The sequence below is a fragment of the Phacochoerus africanus genome, chromosome 8 (genome assembly GCF_016906955.1).
Source record: "Phacochoerus africanus isolate WHEZ1 chromosome 8, ROS_Pafr_v1, whole genome shotgun sequence".
Taxonomy (NCBI): domain Eukaryota; kingdom Metazoa; phylum Chordata; class Mammalia; order Artiodactyla; family Suidae; genus Phacochoerus; species Phacochoerus africanus.
In genome coordinates, this window is record NC_062551.1 from 151640107 (window position 1) to 151647367 (window position 7261).

Here is a 7261-nt window from a genome sequence, read left to right on the forward strand (position 1 = left end):
ATCAATCTGTAACCTGGTTTCTCCCCTTTACCCTCAAGGAGATCTCCCTTGGCTTGCCCCTTGGAGACCAAGTATAAAAAGTGCTCTGCCTGTCAGTCCTCACAGGAGTGAGTAGGGCTGGTGATGGGGTGATGCTGATGGCAGGTGTCCATTTTGTGGCCTGACTCTCTGCTTACTGTCATGGATAAAGCCATCTAGTCTCAGAGGACTGTCTTGCCTTAGAAAGAAGAAAGGACAAAAAGGAACCTATACTGATCTTTCTCACCACCTTCTCTCTGAGAAGCAGAACCTCTCCCAGGCTTATTCAGAGATAACCTTTTTAGGAAGAGTCACTCTGAAAAATGGGTATGAAAGGCCGAGGAGGTACTATTGCCTGACAAAATACCGGCCTCATAAAAACACAAGCGAATTTTTATTTTGCTGGGTAAATTCTTTCGACCAATGCATACTTGTTGGCTGATTAAAAATAAAGGTGGATTCATTCATGCCACACTTCTTGAAAATGCTATAGCCAAAAGGAGAAAAAGAAAAGTCTTGATTATAGTTGCAGCAGGATTTATAGGCTGGTTGAGTATTCACCCGAGATTTGAGCTTGAAGTTCTGGTACCAGCTATAGTTTAGGATTCTAGGGAGGAACAGGAAATGGCCTAGTGCAGAGTATTCCTTTTCACTTCTTGAGTCCATTTATTTTATGGGTCTGACCACATGCCAAAGCCATTTGGAGTATTCAAGAGTTTAAATAGCGATGTCCAATTAATAAGGCATAAAACCCTGCAGCTTCCTCACCCCCATGCATTTAGCCAGCCCCTCTCTGCTCTGACTGTCTAATTGATAGGAGACACTTGCAAGCCTGTGTCTCCACACCCAGGCCAAGGATGGGAGCAGTCAGAGTGGTCTCCAGCATGGGTTCCTGTGTTTGGAACCGTTTGAGCTATCATGTCAAGATGAATTACGATTCCTCATGGACACAGTGTCTATGATTGGAATAGGATGAAAGTTCTGGTAGTTTTATTTCTTTCTGAGACATTCTGGAACATTTTAGCAGTGAATTTGTCTCCTGGCTTTTTTGGACTACAACCCCCCCACATATTATTTTAATAATGAGGCATTCTGTTGAGGGATTAATGAGATAGCTTTGCGGTGTTCAAAGTGACAATTAAAGCTGTTTCTTTTTTTTTTCTCAGTGATGCATTCATCTCTTTCAAAATGATTATTTAAAAAAAAAAAAACTCATGTTTAGATTTTATATTTCACCTCTACTTGAACAAAGTCAAACTGGAAAGTATATGAGAAACAACTTGGGTCCAGGAATATATGAACAAATTTAATGGAAGAATCTATTAAATCTTTCCTCTTTAAAAAAAACCAAAAAAAAAAAAAAAAAATGATTTTAGGTTATAGCAGGTATTCACAGCCCAAATTAGAAGGGATGAAAAGCTCTCTCTGTTTTTTGGCTGAAGCTTTCAGTTTTGGGAGAGGGTACAGAGAGGATGTTCAATCTCTCCTCTCCATAATTTGTAGATTACACAAACCCTTGTGCTTTTAATAGACGGTTCCTCGTTAGCACAACAGAATAAAACAATTGTTCTCTATTATCCTTGGGAGGCAGCGCCAAGTTTCCCCCCAAAGAAATTATCATATCAAACAGCCACTTTAAACGCAATGAGAAATACAGGCTTTATGGGAAACCTTTGGATTTCTCCCTTCTGCCAAAGGAGTTCTAAAAGATGAGCGCTTTTGTTATGGATGGCTCTGGAGTTCCTCTAATAGGTGTACCAGATGAAAGATGACTAAAGACATCCCAGATGGAAGAGTTGGCTAACAGCGGCACCATAAATACCTGATGGATATACAAGCCTCTTGGCGTGAAATACAGTCTTTGCTCTGATTTACACTTTTAGGGCATATTTAAAAGAACGCCACTTTTGCTGGTGGGGTGGGGGAGAAGCACTAATAAAAAAAAATGTTTAGATTAGTGGGGAAAGGGTAAAAAACCTCTATTCCTTGACATATATGTTATTTTGTTTACTTGCCAGAGCCCCTTCTTTGTCTCTAAGGATATTTTTGCTTTTCTGAAGAGATTTTTTGTTTGTTTTCTGTTTTTGCCAGAGAAGGTAAACTCCATTCCTCTAGATTAACTCTGAGGATTTTGCGGGAAGAAAAACCTGTGATATTATGGAAATAGCATTGACCTTTGGGTTCAGAGATGGGACTCTTTTATACGCAACTCTGTGCTTACTTTTGTCACATTGTTGGCTACAGTGCTTTGTCTGGTACTTAGTAGGCTCTAAATAAATATTTGTTCTTTATCTGACCCTCAGTTTTCCAATCTTCAGAATGGGTGATAGCAATATCTACACCACAAGAATTCAACCTATATTTAACAAGAGTCTCTGTACGCCATAGTCTTTGCTCAGCACTTTGTACAGGAAATCTACCTGAGTACAGGATGGAAAGGAAATGAATTAAAAAAAAAAAAACCAACATGTGAGAAGGTCATACCATAATAAAGTCAAACAAACCTGAGTTCAAATCCCAACTCAGCCACTTGCTAGTATAGTTGCTTTGGGAAAATTACTTAGCCCATCTTGGCTTGCAATTGTCAATTTCTAAAATGGAATATTAATAGTCCCTACCTCATAGGGCTATTGAAAAAATTAAATAAGATGATGCATTAAAACTCTTAAGAAATTGCCTGCCTATAATAAGTACTCCATAAATCTCAATCAGCAATTTGGCTGGACTTAATGAAACCTAGTGCCTAGAATGAACTCTTCAAAACTTTTCTCTGATCAAACCATTGCTTGAGTGATATTTTTATTAGGACATCACAATTTAAACAGATGTCAGTACATCTAAAAAAGAATCCCACAGGAGTTCCCTTCATGGCTAAGAAGTTAACAAACATGACTAGGTCCATGAGAATGTGGGTTCGATCCCTGGTCTTGCTCAGTGTGTTAAGGATCCAGTGTTGCCATGAGCTGTGGTGTAGGCTGGCAGCTGCAGCTCTGATTCAACCCCTAACCTGGGAACTTCCATATGCTGCAGGTGTGGCCTTAAAAAAAAAAGATGAAGAAGAAACCCTGAGACAATGAAAGGTATTGAAATAATTTCAAGTGAAAAAATGGTTGAATAGTCTACTATTTCGATTTAAGAAAAAATCCATCACTCCACACATATTTGAAGAGGGATTCAAGTCCTGGGGGATTTTTAAGAGAAGAACTGGAAACATCTGGTGGGAAGGTTGATACTACTTCTATTTAGAAGAGGACTTCCTGATATTTAAGGCTTTCTAAAAGTGGAATTATCTCTTTTATGTTGTCATTGATCTCCTGCCACTACAGTTAAGAAGAGTAGGCCTACTGTCTGCCTGATGTGGATCTGAATATAAGGTAGGGGACTGGACTTCCTTCCGCCCCAAATGTTCTGTGACTCCACATCATGATTAGCAGGCTGACTCTCCTAATATTATATATTGGATGGCAAAAATTCAGAGTTTTCCTGTCTCTCCAGCTACTTAGTGGTAAATGTGTGCTACAAATTCATTCTGCTAATTCCATTCCATTTACAGAAAGTCATCACTTTACACCGATGTGTCCTTCCTTGGGTACAAGGCCAAGCCCTTCACATTTCTTCTTGATTCTGTTCTCTCCCACAGTCTCTCAGATTAGCTCTTAAGCCTCTTCCTCTTTAAATGTTTGCCTCCCACAAAAAGGAGCCAAATCTAAACCTGCAAATATGTTCCAAGCCCTCCTGTGTTCCTTGCTAGCTAACACTTCATTTTTCATCTTTTCTCTCAGTTGATAACATGTTCTTACTTCTCCGAGTACTCAACTCCCACTTACTCCTCAATCTACCAACATCCCCAACCTGGAACTGAAACAATTCCAGAAAAAGCTTTCCTATCGCCAACCCCAATAATCTTTCAGAACTTTGTGTCCTCTCCTTCTCTAACTCTGTTTTTTTAATCCTTCCAAAGTTTATTAATTCTTTTCACAATCTTTTGCAATTATGTTTTCAGGTAAATTAAACAGAACAAGCGAAAAATATATACATAATAGTATGAATTTGGAAATCTCTAAAATATTCAACTTTTTTTTTCCTTTTCCAAAATGCATCGTTTTGTTTTCCTAAGACAGCTCCAAATCTTATAATGTGACAGTCATATGATTTCTTTAGTTAACATCAAAATTTCATGAGCACTCTTGGAAGCTTATAGCCAAAGCTGTCCTGAGATTTCAAACAGTAAATGTTTCTTTGATGTTTATGTTATTGAACACAAACTTGTGGATAATTTGTCTTCAACCTTGTCCATTTTCTGTTCCTAAAACTTTTACCTACACTTTGTTATTGTTTTGTTTTGTTTTGTTTTCAATGAATACGCTGATTCCATTTAGCACAATTTTTTCTCCCATTAGATTTAGTGAAAAAAACCAAACATTTAGGGGTGAATTAATATCATTGGGGGTTCTATCCTACAATGCAACAATAAAAAAACTAAAAATGAAGTTCTCTTATCTTTCCAGGCTCGTCTCTCACTGCCCATCACAATTACAAAGGTAAATAGGCCATGAGAACTAAGCAGGCAACACCTTAGCAATAGTATGAATATAGGATATTTTAAGGATATGGAAGAGAAATGATGAGTGGTTCATTTTGACTCATTTGGCCTGAGTATAATGTTGGTGGTGGGGCATAAGGGAATTTTACAAGAGCTTAAATTCCAGGCTAAGGAATTGATTGTTACTTTTATATCTTCAACAAGAAACTGTTTCATTTTTCTTAGTAGAAAATTGTCACAATCTTTAATTATAAAGAATTAAGATTGAATACATTGAATGAATGACTGGGGGTAGGAAAATCCATTTGGGAGGAGGTATTTATTTTCTGCATCCTTCTCTGCTTCCTATACACTGGCCTGTTTGGTTTTACTTGAAGAGAAGGTATTCAAAATGAGCACTTGTACAAAGTTATTATAGTACCATTGACCATATTCTCTATGCTGTATTTTATATCTTTTTTAGTACTCTTTGATCCATTGGCAACTCAATGATAGATATTTTCTATAAAATATAATACATTAATGGGAAAAAAACTGAGTACTTGCTTAATATCAGAAAAGGAGCTTATAATATTGCCACTATCATCATGAACTTCCCAAAGTACAGACGTGGAATACTGATGGTACTAGAGATGGTGTGGGGTGGGCTAGAGAAAGAACATTAAATATCCTTGTAACACATGACAAGAATTTAAATTATCTTTCAACCCACCCAATGATACCAACAGGGAAGACATCATTTTGGTACTCTGTAGCTTTAGCTCTCTAACACTTTGCTAATCACTTTTCACAAAGAAGTTTTGCCTTAGGCACAGAGCCGTCTAGACATGAGGCTCTACAGTAGGAATTTAGTAATACTATTTTGTTTTCATTTATTCACTTTTATTATTACTATCTATTATGGCAAGTGGGATTGCTTTCCATTTATATTGGCATCATACATCTTCCTTTTAAAATGCATTCATCTAAATAAAATTCATCTAAATAAAATTTAAGAAAGAGGGGAGTTAATTTACCAAAAAAAAAAATGTTAAATAAAAGTACAAGAGCTATGCAGTTATGGTGAAAACCAATGCATAGAATATGGAAAACCATAATTTGTTAGAAAATGTGGAATTTGGACTCAGACAAAATTGGCTTAACTATCCAAGGCATGCTGAATAATGTAAGGCAATTTTCTTAAAGTGTTTTGGCCATAGCATCTTCATTTGGAAAAATGAAGAAAATAATACCTACTTAATAGGGCTGCTGAGAGGAAATAAAAAAGGAAATATATTTTTTAAGTGCTGAGCACAACACAGTGCTTAAGATACGTGGTACATATCAGTGTCCTCTTCTTTTCCTTTCCCTGATGACCACAAGGATTGACCATTGCTTCTCCATCCCAAGGCTCCCCCTTTCACTGTGTAACCTGTGGGTAGGCTCTTGTGTCTAAAAGCCTCTGATTGAGTTCTCTCCTTGCCAGTTTCTCTACTGACAGGTTGGCACAGGGCCGGGCATCCTGCTTGTAAGAGGGGGAAACTCTGGGCTGCAAGTAGCAGGAGCTCTCAGACAAGCGCTCCCCATAGCATCCTCCTTCCCCCTCATTGTCAAGGAGTAGGGTTCTTTGTTCCTTCTTCTCTCCTCTTCTATGTGCAAAGTGGCTAACAATCTGCCCTTTAATTGATTCCAATTATAGGTGAACTCAGGGGAGTTCAGGAGCCCAAACTGGTGCAAAGCAGTAAGAACCAACTGATTTATGGCTTCTCGAAGATTCTTCATCAGCTATAGAGTCAAACCTTACTGCACCTCTTACAAGCTTGGGAAAAACATGTAGTTTCACTTTCAAAGCCATAATTTTCTTATCTGCAAAATAGAATTACTAAGGCCCTCTTTTTTGGGTCACTGTGGCCCTCTTTTTATGCTAGAAAGTAAAGGCTTCTCACATAGTTCCTGGAATCTGATATGAGGGCCACCCCACAGTATTAATCCTCGCCAAGTATTAGCACATTCATGGACAGAACCACCATTTAATAGCTGAAAAGAATTTGGAGATTATTAACTTTTTTCTCTCACTGGAAACAAGAATCTTCTTCAGCTTTAAAACTTTCCATTCTCCAGATGGAGGATCCCTTCTTTGAAAGGTAGTTTCATTGTTTGATAGATTATAGTTGTTACAAATTTGATTCAACCACTGAGTTTAAATTTGCTTTCATTTGTCTATTTTCCTTTCTAGAGGAAGACAGGGTAAATCTAAGATTTAATGGCTTATGGATCATTATGAATCTGTCTCGAGGGGGCTTCTGATCTGTTATTCTTCCAGCCTCTCTGGTTTCTATGAAGGACTTTGCCATTCCTTTTGGTTTTTTGGCACTGAATGGTTTTCCCCTAAACTTCAGGTAGTCCCACAAGTCTCATTATGGTCATTCTGTTGCAAAAAGAACCCTATGACATTCAGACAAAAATCTTGCATAATTCTGGGATTTCCAGACAGCAAATGAGAGTGTTTAATAAATCCAAGGTATGTCTAAATGGGAAGACAACACAAGTTGTCTTCAAAACCTAGAGTCATGGAAAGATTGAGGGAGGAGGCCAGCCACATGGTGGGTAGGGGAACAGCCACCACACAGAAGAGTAAATGCAGTGTAGCATGCCTGGCTGGGCATGAATAGGACAAGATCATCCAGGGCAGGAGCTGGGAGAGCCCTTGAACTTGCTAGC